Raw genomic sequence first — 17163 nt, 5'->3', positions numbered from 1 at the left:
TAAGAATGCTTTGAGTAAAAATAATAATAGATGCTAATTCCTTTTACAAATTAGACACAATCAACACTATTTAATTTTAGGTTTGAATTTATTAGACTTGGCTGAAATCTGGAGAATTCTAATGTCTCCAGAACGCCGGATGATGTTAATCACATTGTACTGTTGCTTTGTAATTGGAATAGAATGCAGATTCATTGGAAATGACATGTTCCACAAATGACTCTCTATTTACCATTCCTGTGGCGAACAGGGGATGTGCTCAGCTTTTTCAAACAAATCTTAAAAGATTTAGCCTATTTTTTTTGCCTTGACTTTTTATTTGACAATGTGTGTCTCTGAGAAATGTGTGACCTGTCCAATATCATAAAATATTAAATCTTAAGAAAATATTTTCTTCTAGACAGAAAATATGTGGGATGAATTCCAAACAAATATTTAAAATAGCAAACAATTGCATTCCAAGTCTGACTTTATTTAGTCTATCCAATTCTCAATGGTAAGGTTATTCAGCAAACTGAAAAATGCAAGGAACTAGAAATAAGGTTCCTCCATTCCTTATAGAAGCTTTCCATATTTAATATATCATTTGATATGCAAGCTACTTATACCCTACCCACCCGCAGCACAAAGGAGAGGGCAGCAGATACAAACTTGCAGTATACTTAACTTGGCAGCACAATGGGGGTTAAAAGATCCAGTGAGCGAAAAGCAAATATATTCATCAAATGCCACTTCAGGTCAAGTAAAACAGCAAACACAAATCTTGCCATTTTATATCTTTTTAGCATCACTCTGTGGGAATCTTGAATTTGAGGTAGTGTGACATTTAAACTCACATCATCATTGGTAAAGGCTGCTGCTCTTTCTCATGCTTTACCCTTAAGCTCTGCTTCCTCACAGTACATAAAGAGCCAATTTCCACTGAGACCAAATAATTATAAATCACAATCATGCAGCAGAGATATCAACCTGGGACAGCCCTTTACAGGGCGATCAGCGAGCAGCATTTTGCAGCAAAAGTAGGAGTGGCCTTTTTAGGGGGAGTGGCCTTTATAAAAGGGCCAGATGATCAAGGATCTCAACTCAAGGATCATATAATACCCCAGATTGTTAAAATAAATAATTGTGCCATTTTTATTTACGTAAGTCAGTGATCATGATAAATATTGCTTTAATTTTATTGGAAAGTTATAAGTTACGGTGACACCAAATATGTCCGAAGTCACACTTTTTGTGACTGTCATTTATTAAAGTGTATTATTGGTTTTTATTATTAGAGATTGGTTTCTTGTCATTTAATTTCCTACTATAATAGTTTATTAATTTCTAAAATACATGCAATCTCATTTTAAAAAAATACTAACACTGCATTACACCTAATAGTCAGACATTAGCAGCCACAATAGAAGGCTATTCTGTTAGTAAAAGTAAACATACAATTGTGGAGTAAAAGAAAAACCTGCCATGGAGAATAATGGAGACAGTGGCTCAAATAGTAGAGTGACGGCCTTCCATGCCCAGAATAAAACTTTAGCGAATGGGGATTTCCCAGCAACCTCCTTAGTATTCATTGCACTGTGATGTCACCTCAGTGCCGTGAATACTAATGAGCCGTCAGCCAGGTGAAAGCGAACACACATCAGTAAGGGGCTTGGAAATTGTGAGACTCCAGGGAAGTCTAGGTGTGTTGACATGTCTGATGTAGGTCAACATTAACAACAAAGAAGAGGTCTATCATTTGTTTGGTTGTAAATACTTTATTGCATATTTCATTTAATACAAAAGAAATACAACCTCAAACCATCCACAACATAGCCCTTCCCCACCCAATACACAGCCAGAGTGAGATAAGAACACAAAAAACCTTATCAGTCTCTAAGCACAGGAAAAAGTGAGATTTTCTTTGCAATGCAGGCATCCTAAATGTTCTAGAATTCTGAATTCTGGCTATTTGCCAATTTCAAAAGTAAAACTATTATCACCATCAAAAATTTTTAGCTATAAATGCGTTCCACAATCTCCAAAAACCAAATTGAGGCATAAATGCAAATTGTTACAGCATAACCTACTTGTACTTGTTCAATGATATCTATCCAAAGCCCTTGAACCATATAAAAGATAAGGAAAATGTTCGTTCTTGCACCGTGTTAGCCAGTGGGTTGGAAATATAAAAAAAAAAAAAAAAAAAACTTGATAGTCTTCAGTAGTTGATATCTTTTTAATGGCTAACTCATAATGATGACAGATTACAACGTTCCGAAAGTTGTAATCTGTCATCATTATGAGTTAGCCATTAAAAAGGTATCAACTACTGAAGACTATCAAGTTTTTTTGTTTTTTTATATTTCCATATAAAAGATACATACAATAAGAGAGAACTCAAGTCAAGGGCAAACCAGTATTCTTCTCTTTTTAATTTCCAAGTATTATTTTAGGGATATAGCAAAGTTTTTCACTATATTTTTTAAATGGCTTGTGCTTTGGGTAAAATATTTTTCTCAAAGGGCTAAGAATGAGTTAATGTATTGAAAGAAGTCAGGGACAAGGATCACACTGAAATGAAAGTTTAAGCCACAAACCCATCACTTTGTGTTATATGGCTTTTTGTGTAGGAGTTGACATCCTTACAATTGTTTCATGTCATGGGTACTTCATCTTTGTTTAGTTTTTTTTTTTTTTCAAAATCAGCACCCCATTCAAAAAGTTTTCTAGACCCCTGTGCTACTCAATCACTGTCTGAGACACACTTCATACACATTCATGCACTTGTACCAGCACAGCCAAGTTAGAAAAAGAAAACTTTAATTATGGCCCACCTGATAGCGCATGTCTTGGTCAAGACCATTCTTCAGATCCAAAATGGTCTGATTTTTACCCCTGCAGGTCCTTCTCAAGCTGCTTTCTTATTAAACTAAGGGCTAGTTCACATGTAGTTTTTTGGTCCGGATTTTGATGCGGAATCTGCGTCAAAATCCGGGTAAAAAAAAATGCCTCCCATTAAATTCAGAAGCGACCTGCCCTATCTTGACGTGGATTCCGCGTCAAGGCAATCCCTCCAGACTAGGCCCATTCCTTTGGGACTAAACCGGAGCAGATAGCCGCAACTGTTGGGAGCCGCTAGCCACGGCTGGCGCATTTTGGTCCGGATTCTGACGCGGATTCCCATATCAAAATCCGGACCAAAAAACTATGTGTGATCTAACCCTTAGGCTTCCACCTATATTTGTGGACAGAATTTTGCTGGACACTAAGTCAGCCCTATGTACATTCAATATGAATCGACTGCATCTGCAGAATTTGACGGGTGAGGCCAACTCTTTAATGCCTATATGGGCCCTTCCTGAAAATGTTGGGAAAAATTAGGATCAGGCAGTTTGATTTCAACTGCCCAATCCTTATATTCGTGGTTAGAAGAGACACAGCCAGAGGTGTATGGCAGCGGTTTTCTCCCCTCACCCTGTGCATCCCACATGCCATATAAAGAGCTGGAATGTAAAGAAACCTGAAATTTAAAGACATTTTACTAGGTTTCATATCCTCGCAAAACATGGTAATAATATATCAATGTAATATTATGTAAAAATGTTTTGGATTTTTACGTAATCCCCACAATTAATTTTTTCTGACTGCATTTTGATTAGTTTTCACTATCCTGGTCAAAGCCGAGCTGGAGAGTGATTGTGTTCTGCTAAATGGCTATTGTGTAGAAGAAGCCAGAGTAACATTTTATGGCCCTTGCAGATTTGTGTTTTGGAATCCAATTCTTCTACATTTCAGAAAACGTACTGTAAGAGTAAATAACAGGGTAGTGGCATGACATGATACCTTCTAATTACTTGCTCTTACAGTTAAACGAAGGTTTAACAAAGTAATTCCAAGGTTTCTAAAGGAGAGGAGGTCAGACCTGACATGCCTGTTCCATGCCATTTGTTAATATTAAATAAAACTATTGTTAGCAATGCAAAATGTGCTAAAAAATAACAAATGTCAAAGACACTACTCAAATGATGCTTCTTTAGCTCAGAAAAATCTGTCCACATCACAGAAAGAAATAAGTCTCACTACATCATAATGTTACACCATTAGAACTATTTACCAATTATTAATTCACAAATCCATCTCTGCTACATCTGTATGTAAAGCGCAGCGTGATCACCAGATTACCGATAAAAATACATTGCATTCCAAGAAATGCATTGCCTTTCCCTTGTTTATTCCATTACTAGTCTATTTTATTTCTATGGCAACAGTTCTTTGCGCACAGGTTTCTGAGTGTTATATATGTATGTGGGTCATAAAGAAAAGCAAGCACTGCAAAGTTGATGGCTTTGTAATATTTAATATAGCTCTAAACTGTCATTGGATGTTTGGTGAAGAAGTGCACACCGGTAAGCATTTTCATCTAAGGTCTACTGAAGCACCATCAGCCATTTTGTCTATAAATAAGTCATTCACTCAGACATTTGTGTCTCTTTTGCATGTTAATGTCATCATATGATGTTTTATTTAGGATACGCTACATGACAGCTGGAATTTCTGAAGGCTACATTTTACATTCTTGTATAGATACAGATGTAGGCCAGTCTAAAGTGTGATGATCTGTACATATTGATTGAATATGTCCAAATCTATCCTTAAAAAAGGATCTAGGTTATAATTACTGTACAAAGAACCTGTTATGCTAGAATTCCAGGAGTAAATTTCAAAAAATAGTAGGCTCTGGCTGATAACAGAGAAAGGCCCAGACACCCAAAAGCCTTCACCAGCGCCAGCTGCAAGGATAGATGAACTTTGCTGAATTTAGGGTCAGAGTTATCACAACTGTACGAGAAATAAACACTCCACTAACTGAAACAAGAACCCACAATTAACAAAAATGGAACAGGAAATTAAATGTCCAGAAAAATGGCCAGTACCAAGAGATGATGTCAGAGGCAGAATCAGGACATCCAATATACACTGGCAAGCAAAAGGGTAACAATATTATGCCCAGAAGGATTCGGGCAGTTTTGAAAGTCAAACTTGGATTAACAAAATAATTAAGATTAAAAATTTGATTTTTAAGAGCAAAGTAACAATGTGATTACATGACCAGAATCTGCAGAACTAATCATATGCTAAATAGTTGCAAGTCAAATTTATGTATGAGATAGTCAAGATGATTGTCTATAAAATGATGATAGTCTCACGTTCAAAGGCGTAGTGGATGGTGAGATATGGAGCATGAAAGTAAAAAAATTTAAAACATTGTTACCCTTTTGCTTGTCAGTTTAAAGCCAAGGTTCAGTTTAGAGAGTTCATGTCAGAGTAAAATGAATAAAGAGAAACAAGAAAAGAGTCAGAATAAAGCAATCCAACACACATATGATCAGAGTTCATAGCTTAAGTAGAGTACTAAATTAGCAGGCACCTGACTGAGGAAGAAAGGGTTTTTTATATGCATCCCGGGTGCTAATTGGACAAGCCTGGGGAACTTCTGGTGTTACAGAAGCTTCTCATGTCGGCCTGGTAACCTTAAAGGATTAACATCTGAATTGAGATTCCAGACAGAACCTAAAAATTGCTGACAAATTAAGTTAAAGGCTACAAGTTAAGAACATGTACCTCAAAATTTTAGATATAATATAGGTCAGTGTGTATATCAGACCTGACACTTACATAACTTTCATTATTCTGTTTTTATAACAGGCTGCTTGTGACTCTATGTCTTACTGCCAAATAGGAAAGACCAAAGAAATTTACTGAGGTTTTCTTTAGGATATATTACCACATAGCTGAGAGTTACCTTGCACTGCATACCCAACAGTGATTCCTCTATGAATGTGGATAAACATGCAATAGTGATCATTTATTGAGTACCATCTCTCCCAAGTATATTCAACTGTTACAAAATGTTACAGACCACATTACTGTATCACTTCTGTACATTTGGAGAAAAACAACTTTGATGTCTTATTCAAATGAGGCTTTCAGCACCCTGCCATTCAGACCCGACTTACATGGTCCTATGAAGTGAGAATTTATCTTCCTACTGTCATGACATCACCGATCCTACTTGAGTAGCAAGAGCAGTGCCCCCAGGGTTGCCTGCAAGCAGAACTTGTCTCTCCACATTTTCGGATGGAAACCTAGCAGACTCCACTATAGTCTATGGTTTCTGCAAATAACCGCACACTGGATTTCTGTTTCTTGGACCCAAAGAACAGAAACTCAAACAGCCTAGCGTAAGACTTCATAGTTGTTTTTCTTCAAATTTACAAAAGGGACAAACATAGGCATGTTTAGAACTGTAATATGCTCTGTGACACAATGGGGGGTTGCTGAGTATGCTTGGGAGGTGGTAGACTCCCTTTAAAGAGATATTCTCACATCTCTGTATCTAAACATCTAGCTTAAGCTAGTTCTACCCAATACAATGCTTATTACTAAGCTTGCCACATACTGCTCATTATGTCCTCTTCAGTATTTATAACTCATTGTCCAGATGTTAGACCTCTGCTTGAAGTCGTTGGGCTGGTGACGTCAGCCACTGTTTCCAGCCACCTCTACTCTGTTTTGTTCATTGTGATTTATGGCTAATGGAGCCTTCTGTCAGCTCTGCAAAGTGCATTCTACTGTTGAGCCTTGATAAGGACTAGAATAGTGCTCAATCAGCGCATCTGATCAGTGTTCAGGATTGTCCTTTGGAGCATACTGCTTGACCTTAGCTTCCATTACTCAGGTTAAGTCCATCCACCAACTTGTCACTGAAACCAGGAAGTGGCATGGAGAGGAGATGGGTGAGCAGGTAAAACCCTTACATGGGAAAACCCCTTTAAGTGCATCATAAAATTTTGTCTCAATAACATAATTGTAGCTGCATTATACTTTATGAGATACAAAGTGCCAGAACTTAAGGAGGTTGTCCAGGATAATTCTTTCTCTTTAAATTAAGCCAGGGAAGGTAAAAAAAAATATATAGAAAAACAGACTCACAGGTCCCCAGATGCTCCAAGAGCGGTCCGTCCGCTCCTCTTTTTCTATTGTCTTCTTTTGCTGGAGGTCCTCGCCTCTGTGACTTCCCATGTACCATTCCTTAGGCCTCTGATAGGCCTTAGCGTCACTTGACTCAGTAGTCACATGCGGCGGGGACTTCAACTAGAAGAAAACAGGGAGCTGTAGGACCAAACCGTGCTAGGAGGCACCGTTGCAGCGGGAACAGGTGAGTATGATTAAAAAAAATTTCAACATCCCTGTCCTAAATTTTTTTAAAAAAGATATATATATATCCCCCTTAAAACAGAAAGTTTTTCTCATTTATACGGTAAAAAAGTACTTTGGAAGCTATATTTAGTTCTGGAGACTAAAAAGGTTTCATTTTGTAGTTTAATAGGCACTTTAAGATTTGGAAGATTATTCATGGATAATGTGGTTTAAGTCTGTAGTTTTATCATCAAATGACATTAAAAATGCATCATAAACTCAACTAGGCAAATTTCTATAATACACTACAAATATAAAAGTGAGAACTGAATTTTGGTGACTGCCCCAATAAGTTTGCATGCCAATATGTATTTAGAACTTGAAGCAGCTGACCGAGACATATTTTGCATACAAGCATGCAAATTGTAAATAGCATCCTGGAAACTTTTGTTATATTTGATACCACAGATCCTTTACATTTTAGCTAATAGTAAGGGATAGAAGTATGACATTGTGTAGCACTCTAACATGTTTGGAAAGCGAGCTGGTGGCAAGTCACCTGTAGGAAACACCAGACACAGCCACCTGAAGTCTCACTGGGATATGTTATGTATTGTGTATTATTATAACCAAGTCAGGAGTGTAGCTATAGGTAGTATAGGAGGTGCAGCAGTAGCAGTCACCACTGGGCCCTGGACTTTAAGGCCCCTCGTAGATGACCGTGGGCTAGGTCAGTGTGATATCTGGGTTTTTCTAGGATAGTACATTGACTACTACTAGCCCATGCACATGTATTACAAAGTTCAGTTTCCAGGCCACAAAACTCAGGACAGGTCTTATTCATGTGTATGTTTTGCGGCCATGCTTCCATGGCTCCTATTATTTGAATGAATGGGGCTGCGGAAGCACAGTTGTTGCACGGGCGGCACATGATTAATATCCATGTTCCACTCGTGCATCGGACATGCAGTTCAATCACAGCCAACAGCTAGCACACAGCTAGCAGCTAGCCGTAGGGGATGCAAAGGTCCCTTTGCCATATAAAATAAACCACCTCTGAACCCACTAGTTAAGATAATACAGCAAGTTTACCTGCAGTCCAATAACTCATCATGATATTCCAACATTATGTACAAATGAATACATCTAGCTCTGTTATATCGGCCAATTAATATAACTACAGTATAAGCACATATCACATCTTAGGGCTTTAGTGCATCTTGTACTGGAGTGTTTTACCTAGGAACATGATATTTAATTTGTCAATGACTATTAAAGGTTCTGGGAAGTCGGGCATGTTGTTCAGGGTGCTTGCTATAGAGGGCAGCATAACAGAGGCACTGTCTCCCTGTTTACATCTTGGGAGACAGATTTGCATATTCTTCCCATGTTCCTTTGCAGTGGAGCAACTATGGCTGTATAAGTCTCCACACACCTGAGAAGGTGATCTCTCCCTAAGGAAAGACGTTATCCCCACAATCTGGTCTTTCAGCCTCTCACGTAAACCAAATCAATTCTCTCTAGGCTGCGCTGATGAAGTCCAAAGAGACAGAAACGGTGCCGTTCGTAGCTGACAAATTGATTTGGTTATAACCTCCCATTATGCAGTAAAGGCTTCTGGGAAGTCGGGCATGTTGTTCAGGGTGCTTGCTATAGAGGGCAGCATAACAGAGGCATTGTCTCCCTGTTTACATCTTGGGGAGACAGATTTGCATATTCTTCCCATATTAAAGGTTTAGTTAGTGGTACCTCAACTTACCCGAAAACAGGCCTTGCACGCACAGTCCTTCTCTACTACAATTCATGACAGTTAAAGGGTTTGCATATAAAGGGAACAACATTCCTGGTCATTTGTAGTGTCTGGAACTGCAAGTTTATCCTTATTCAATAAGTGGACACATTTTTTTTTCACTTATTTGACTATAAAATGGGCATCATGCAATTTTTTTTAATATACATGTATTTTAACATTCTGCTGATATACAGTACATTTATTGTGTCAGTGCATACCACTTTGTGAAAAGTAGAATGGTTCAGTCTAGGAATCAGTCATACACTCATTTACTAACAAAATAATGTACAAAGAAGGAGTTATTAAAATCAAATGATACTTTCTATGGGTGAATGTAATGATGATATATAATTTGTTAGGCCCCCTCTAGCCTAATACAAAATGAGATATGGCTGGACATTGAGGCATTCAGGTTCTGTATAGTATCCTGCTCACAGACATTGCAGTTGGGCCTAGAGATCCTGAACACAGTTATTGGTTGCTAAAGCTGGCGTCACAGCTGGTCCAATATATGCTTGACTTGCAATAAATCTGACCAATGGGAAGGGAAAGTAAGTGTTGCTATCTGGAGTAGACATTCCTGGGAAACAAGAATCAAAGAAGCTTTATTGGCACGTTCAAATTCATATTTGGCATTGCTAAAGCAAGTAGAGTGGGGGGGGGGGGGGTTAAGGGAGGGGGTAGTGGGTGAGGGGGTGGGGGTGGGCATAGGGTGGATGGATGGGTGAATGGGTGGGTGATTTGGGCTATAATAGTCCTTGGGATCTCATCTTCCCCTCATTTGGTGGCAGGTGGACACATATTGGGAAGCCCTTGCTGTGTATGGGTGAGCATTGTCTGCTATGAGTAGCAACACATGTGGCTGCAAGAAGAATCAAACATACTCATTGAACTTGACTGTCATTGGATCCCAAACAGAACCTGGATTAATCACTAAAGAGGACACATACCAATCCGTCGCAGTCCATGTTTCTCATTAACAAAATGTGCATATGAAGACTATGATGACTGTCAATGGCCGGACACGTAATGGTTAGAGATGAGCGAGTACTGTTCAGATCAGCTGATCCGTACAGCACGCTCGCATAGAAATGAATGGACGTAGCCGGCACGCAGGGGGTTAAGCGGCCGGCCGCCGTCAAAGCGGAAGTACCAGGTGCATCCATTCATTTCTATGGAGCATGCTGTTCGGATCGACTGATCCGAACAGCACTCACTCATCTCTACTAATGGTTGCTGCAACACCAAATTTACTTTGGGTAAGTACCTAAAAATGGTCTGGGAACAGGCGGGAGTGTGTAACAAAGGTGCCAATTGTAATTAGATGGTGCACAAGAAAACTGTGAAAGCTACTTGTGCTTGTTGGTGGTCTGTTTGGGTTTATGTAGAGACTGTTGGCTCAGTATATGTTCCCCAAAACCTCCTAACAGCTAGGCCTAGATGCATAGCAATTTGTCAGAAAACAACCATCCTGCTTCTCTCAGTCCAGTGATGAGCCCCCTTTCAAAGTCTGTCTGTTGGGCAAAATGTGCATTGTGTGTTTAGCAGTCAATAATCACCCCAAAGTAGCCCCTGAGGGTCTTTTATAGGGTAGCAAGGGGAAGACCTTTTATGCCGTCTTCTGACACGTCCCAGTGACCCAATTGCATACCTTCCTAGGACATAGGTGTGTGCTGAGTTTTGCAGCAATTCGACATTTCTGTTTGGGTGCACTATTTTTCTTTGTCAATGAGTTTTAAATAGAAGTATATTAGAAAAGTGTTTGATATCTCGTTCTTTATACAAATATGTTAGGTCAATAAAATCGGTCCATTTTTAGGGTCAGTTAGGCGTGTGAAACACAGGACAAACGTTTTATGACATATCATATAATCATAGTTATGATGACTATTGAATAGCGTGTGGCTTAATTAATGTACTAATAAAAAGACATAAAACATCCTAGAGTAATCGTTGTGAATCAGTATTGAGTACAAAGGTCACACACAGACATTAGCTCTTTCATGTGCTTGTAAAGTTGCTTCAGCTTAACATTATGATTAAACCTCCTGAATGGATGTGGAATGCATGTTCTAGTAAGAATAAGGTTGTTTATTCCGGTATTCCAGATTAATGTGTTGTGAATATATAAGAATCCAGATCCTTCTGTATTAAAAATAGTCTATCAAGTCTTTTTTTCACCATAAACTGCCCCTATCACTTGCAAGATGAATACATTCCTTTCCATTGGTTCCCCTCTGCAATCATTTTCTTGCAGCAAAGTGATTAGAAATGTTTGAAACCATAAAAAGCCTTATAGAAAGAAGTGAGGGGGTGGGGAGCAGCTTCAGCCTCATCATGCTGTCCACTAGCTAATCACACCTCATGGGCATGACTGACATCTCTCTCATGAGGTCTGTGATGGAAGGGAATGTGTGGGAGATGTCAATCATGCCTTTGAGGTGTGAATAGCAAGCGGACAGAATACGAGGCTGAAGCTGCTTCTGCCCACGGTGACTACTTAGGTTCATTTACATATTACTTTTTATGCTTTCAAATATTTATTACTTCACTTTGCTGTATCATAAATATCAGAAAGCAGCAACAGAAAGGGAATCATGGTGGAAAAACCACTGGACATGTTCTCTTTAAAGGGGATTTTAGCTTGAGTGGGAAGGGGGTTTTACAGGCTCAAAATTAATTTAAAAAAAAAAAAAAAAAAAAAAAAAGCAGTTGTCACTTTACATGCACCCACTGATTCTGTCTGATGCTTATAGGTATCCTGCTGGTCTCAACATGCAGGACATGCCCAGTCATCCAATCAATGGTTGCAGTAGTGACCTACCTCAGCCAGTCACTGGATGAGTGGCCATATCCTGTGTGTTGAGATAGGTCCAGGAAGTAGAGACCAGCATAGACTTATACAGTGTTGGAATGGGAGCAGCAGTAATCCATGAGATGGGCACATCCATTTTCAAGCTACTTCTTGTTTCTTGTTAGTTGCTGTTTCCACTAATGCGTTCTTTCAAAATGCACCCCAAAATCTGAACAAGACCTAATCAAGAATATTAGAGTCATAGAGTACAGACATATTTACTTATATTATACAGTCCTATGAAAAAGTTTGGGCACCCCTATTAATCTTAATCATTTTTAGTTCTAAATATTTTGGTGTTTGCAACAGCCATTTCAGTTTGATATATCTAATAACTGATGGACACAGTAATATTTCAGGATTGAAATGAGGTTTATTGTACTAACAGAAAATGCGCAATATGCATTAAACCAAAATTTGACCGGTGCAAAAATATGGGCACCTCAACAGAAAAGTGACATTAATATTTAGTACATCCTCCTTTTGCAAAGATAACAGCCTCTAGTCGCTTCCTGTAGCTTTTAATCAGTTCCTGGATCCTGGATGAAGGTATTTTGGACCATTTCTTTCTACAAAACAATTCAAGTTCAGTTAAGTTTGATGTTCGCCGAACATGGACAGCCCGCTCTCAAATGATCTGAAAACAAAGATTGTTCAACATAGTTGTTCAGGGGAAGGATACAAAACGTTGTCTCAGAGATTTAACCTGTCAGTTTCCACTGTGAGGAACATAGTAAGGAAATGGAAGACCACAGGGACAGTTCTTGTTAAGCCCAGAAGTGGCAGGCCAAGAAAAATATCAGAAAGGCAGAGAAGAAGAATGGTGAGAACAGTCAAGGACAATCCACAGACCACCTCCAAAGAGCTGCAGCATCATCTTGCTGCAGATGGTGTCACTGTGCATCGGTCAACTATACAGCGCACTTTGCACAAATAGAAGCTGTATGGGAGAGTGATGAGAAAGAAGCCGTTTCTGCACGTACGCCACAAATAGAGTTGCCTGAGGTATGAAAAAGCACATTTGGACAAGGCAGCTTCATTTTGGAAACAAAAATTGAGTTGTTTGGTTATAAAAAAGGCGTTATGCATGGCGTCCAAAAAGAAACAGAATTCCAAGAAAAACACATGCTACCCACTGTAAAATTTGGTGGAGGTTCCATCATGCTTTGGGGCTGTGTGGCCAATGCCGGCATCGGGAATCTTGTTAAAGTTGAGGGTCGCATGGATTCCACTCAGTATGAGCAGATTCTTGAGAATAATGTTCAAGAATCAGTGACGAAGTTGAAGTTACGCCGGGGATGGATATTTCAGCAAGACAATGATCCAAAACACCGCTCCAAATCCTCAGGCATTCATGCAGAGGAACAATTACAATGTTCTGGAATGGCCATCCCAGTCCCCAGACCTGAATATCATTGAACATCTGTGGGATGATTTGAAGCGGGCTGTCCATGCTCGGCGACCATCTAACTTAACTGAACTTGAATTGTTTGTCCAAAATCCCTTCATCCAGGATCCAGGAACTGATTAAAAGCTACAGGAAGCGACTAGAGGCTGTTATCTTTGCAAAAGGAGGATGTACTAAATATTAATGTCACTTTTCTGTTGAGGTGCCCATACTTTTGCACCGGTCAAATTTTGGTTTAATGCATATTGCGCATTTTCTGTTAGTACAATAAACCTCATTTCAATCCTGAAATATTACTGTGTCCATCAGTTATTAGATATATCAAACTGAAATGGCTGTTGCAAATACCAAAATATTTAGAACTAAAAATGATTAAGATTAATAGGGGTGCCCAAACTTTTTCATAGGACTGTACTTATTTACTCTATAATATCTCATTTTGTCTGTACTTTAAAGGGGTTGTTCAGGACAACCCCTTTAACTTTTAAATCAGCCGGGGCAGTGAAAAAATAAAAAAAATGTATACTCACCTGTACCCGATGCTCCAGTGTCCTCCCGCACCTCCCAGTGCACCACCAATCACCAATCAGCAGCCTCAGGAAGAGACTCGTGATGTCACTGGTAGTGACATCGCATGCCCCTTGCTGATTGGCCTTGGTAACTTTAGTGGAACTCTGGAAGAGACCAGTTGAGCAGAAGGACCAGACCACTCAGAAAGTATGCTTTTTTTTCACTGCCCCCAGCTGATTTAAAAGTTAAAGGGGTTGTCCAATTTTGCCTGGACAATGCCTTACGATTTGTAAAGTACCGCGGACTATGTTAGCCCAATATAAATAAAATGTATTATTATATTATTATGTTGCACAGACTTGATTAGCATAATAAAAATCAAAAGCAAACATAAGATCTTTCTGAAGTGTTTCTAGCACAGGGTATACTTTATGATGTACAAGGGTATATAGAGAAAGATACAGTAAGTACCAAGCGAAGATGATGTATATACAATGGTGTCTTTTTTTTTGCTTTTAATTAGTGCTGATGAGCCTCATTCAAGACATAAGTAGTAATATAAATAAAGGCACAGGTGGATTTGTATAGGATCATAAGCACATATTACTTCTATGTGCTGTCATCCCTACTGTCTATTCCTAACAGGTGAATGTCCTTTACATAGAAAATAAAGAAAACCATTCTGTTTAGTAATTAGTACACAATATTAATCCTCCCACAAACCTCATTCTCTGATACATGCGCCCACTACATCAATGACATTTCATATGCCAGCCACCATTACATAGCTGCGAATAAAGTGTAAGCTGTTGAGGTTACGATTTTTTTAAAGAAATCATTTTTTTAAATAGAAAACGCAAGTATGAACTGAACATCAGCAGATGCTTGGTTTTGTAAAAAATCTGATTAATATTGCTGGCTGCAATATAGAATAGCATGGTGTGAATGCTGCCAAGTTCATTTTCCTCTTGCTGTCAGCACAGTGCCAATTCGGCCTTGAGCAATGCGAGACAAACTGGTTACTATGGATACACTGCCTAGTAGCTACAGCCTTGCGAGTTATTCATTCCGCCATATTATGGCTCTGTGTGATTTCTGCATATTAATCACCATAAACAACATTGGATACTATTATCACATAGCAAGAAACCTGTCCACCAAAACAGGACAGGCTCACCCAAACTTAGGACCGATCCCGAATCTCCGACTACATATACAATATTTACCAAGAGACATAGCACAACCATATAGATAAAGGCACATTTTTGGAGGTTGTCAGACATTGCTCGCAACCAGTTTGCGGAGATTTTTCAGATCCACTGACCAAAGTATCATTAATAAATAAGAGGCAGAGAAACCTTAGAAATAGTCAAAATATATATATATATATATATATATATATATATATATATATATATATATATAAAAAATTTTATTTTATTTTTTTGTAAAAATGAAACAGGTGGCAAAGCCTTTTCTGACTGACTACCATTTATTCACAATCCAGCTAGAGCGCAGTTCAGACTGTCACGTATACATACACACAGGGGTGCTCCACCCATTTTAGGTGCACATTATTCTGATGAATGAGCGTCGTCACTTGGACGGTAACCTCATCTACACGTGATGTAATAGCCAGATGGCCACTGACTGCCGCCACCATGCTGAGAAATAGTCTAAATTCTTGGCCACCATAGATATTTGTATGTATATAAGATACATGTATGTGGTATTACGCATACATGTTCCCAGGTAGCAGGGTGTCAGTACAATTACTATATCTACACAGGGAGTGTACAGTGACAATATGTGTGCCATCTTTGTGGCACTGTGTAAGTCTGTGCCTCAGGTATTGGCATGGCTTCTCTCACATCTTACAGGCTATCTGTGCCTTAGGTACTGGCATGGCTTCTCTCACATCTTAGAGGCTAAGCAGCCATATTACTAGGTAAGTCTATATTTGTGACTGAAGGGTCTTGGCTTTCTTAGTGAGAGGAATGCAGGGTACCAAGGAGAGCTACTCGTGGAGGCAAAAGCAGCTCTCCACGCCCCGCCGCTCTGCGCATGCGTGAGTCAAAGACAAAGGAATTGGTAATTACTGTAAAGTCTCATTCATTTGCACTGCAGTATTCTTCATGTAACAAGAGACTGATATGGATGGATCATGTCCCGATAGCTGTCACTCCATGTCACTGCCTTTATAGCTAGAAATGCCTTCCTAATCCATATGCATGATCGATAGTCAGACTGCAGGAGCTACATATCTGTGCACTATATTCTATATATACTATATTATTCATTGATATATAGATCTGATTTGTACATGGCGCACGTGTTTGCTCAGTGATAGACGACGAGACAATGGTGAACTGTGCAATGGCTGCAGCAGATCTGCTCTGGACAGATGTCATCCAGCTGTTGTCTATGCATCAAGCTCAGCTTCCCACTAGCAGTCTGCACTAAGAACATCGCCCATTATTATTACATCTGGGGGTCCTCACCGTCATGGCAGGGCACGATTAACCCATTCTTGCCCCGTACTGTCAAGCAATCCAAAAGCAGAAACGCCCAGTATGGATATCAGCGAAACTCCATGATCCAAGTGTACAAGAGCCGCACAGCTCAAGACAAAGAAGCATGAAAAGAACAGTATTTAGGTCATTCATCCCTCCAGATGAATATGTGCCCAGCTTGCTACCCTCCCTTATGCCACCATCAATGCTATACAACACGTGTGTATGTGCCATTGCCCTGTACTCGGGCTCATTCACATGGGAGGCGATTCCGCTAGTCTAATATGCTGCTTAGTGCATACTTGTTGGTAATTACCGGAGCCCCGTGTGTACAGGGGTTATTAAAAGCCAGTCCCACGTACAATGTAGGTTCCACAGTGCCAGCTCCATAGAGATGTGTGTAGGAACAGATGTGCAGCTTACCTTGTTGTATAGCCTGTGCCTGTCCTGGGGTGTTAGTGTGCCCTCCTGCCCTGGTTAGCCTGGGTGCTGTGTCTCCCTTGCTCGGTGGCTGGCACTGTAGTGATTAGCAGGCGTTGTGCTGCTGCTGCTGCCTCTGCATTTCTCCCTCTCCCTCCTCCCCTTCTGCTTCTCCTCCCCCGTCTCCCCCTTTCCCTCTTCTCTCCCACTCCCTCCCTTTCCCCTGTCCATAAGCCACCGTGGGGCTTTTTTTTTTTCAATAAATATTAAAGTGTGTGTGCTGATCATGCTTGCTCTCAAATTTAGGAGACCACCCTGCCTACCCTGAGCTTTATATGGGGATGGCAGGATGCACAGCGTGGATGGCAGTCTTCCTACTACAGCCCTGGAGTGGATTTTGGGGTACCCCTGGATGTGCTGCTGCTCTTCAGATCTATATCACTCTCCTTACATACCTGCTGTCTGGGGGGCAACTGACTACTGC

The 17163-nt window shown here is 39.8% G+C and overlaps 1 protein-coding gene across 1 annotated transcript in view; it reads right to left on the bottom strand.

The window, feature by feature from the left end:
• BASP1 (brain abundant membrane attached signal protein 1) overlaps window positions 1–16820 on the bottom strand; it is a 58164-nt gene extending 41344 nt beyond the window's left edge. The window contains exon 1 of the mRNA XM_075270985.1: window positions 16683–16820. The gene's annotated coding sequence lies outside the window, so the exon portion shown is untranslated. The remainder of the gene's footprint in view (window positions 1–16682) is intronic.
• Between the last annotated feature and the right edge of the window lie 343 nt (window positions 16821–17163).

The sequence above is a fragment of the Leptodactylus fuscus genome, chromosome 4 (assembly GCF_031893055.1).
Source record: "Leptodactylus fuscus isolate aLepFus1 chromosome 4, aLepFus1.hap2, whole genome shotgun sequence".
NCBI lineage: Eukaryota > Metazoa > Chordata > Amphibia > Anura > Leptodactylidae > Leptodactylus > Leptodactylus fuscus.
The sequence above is the reverse complement of the archived record's forward strand: the minus strand, read 5'-3'. Positions and strand labels throughout refer to the sequence as shown.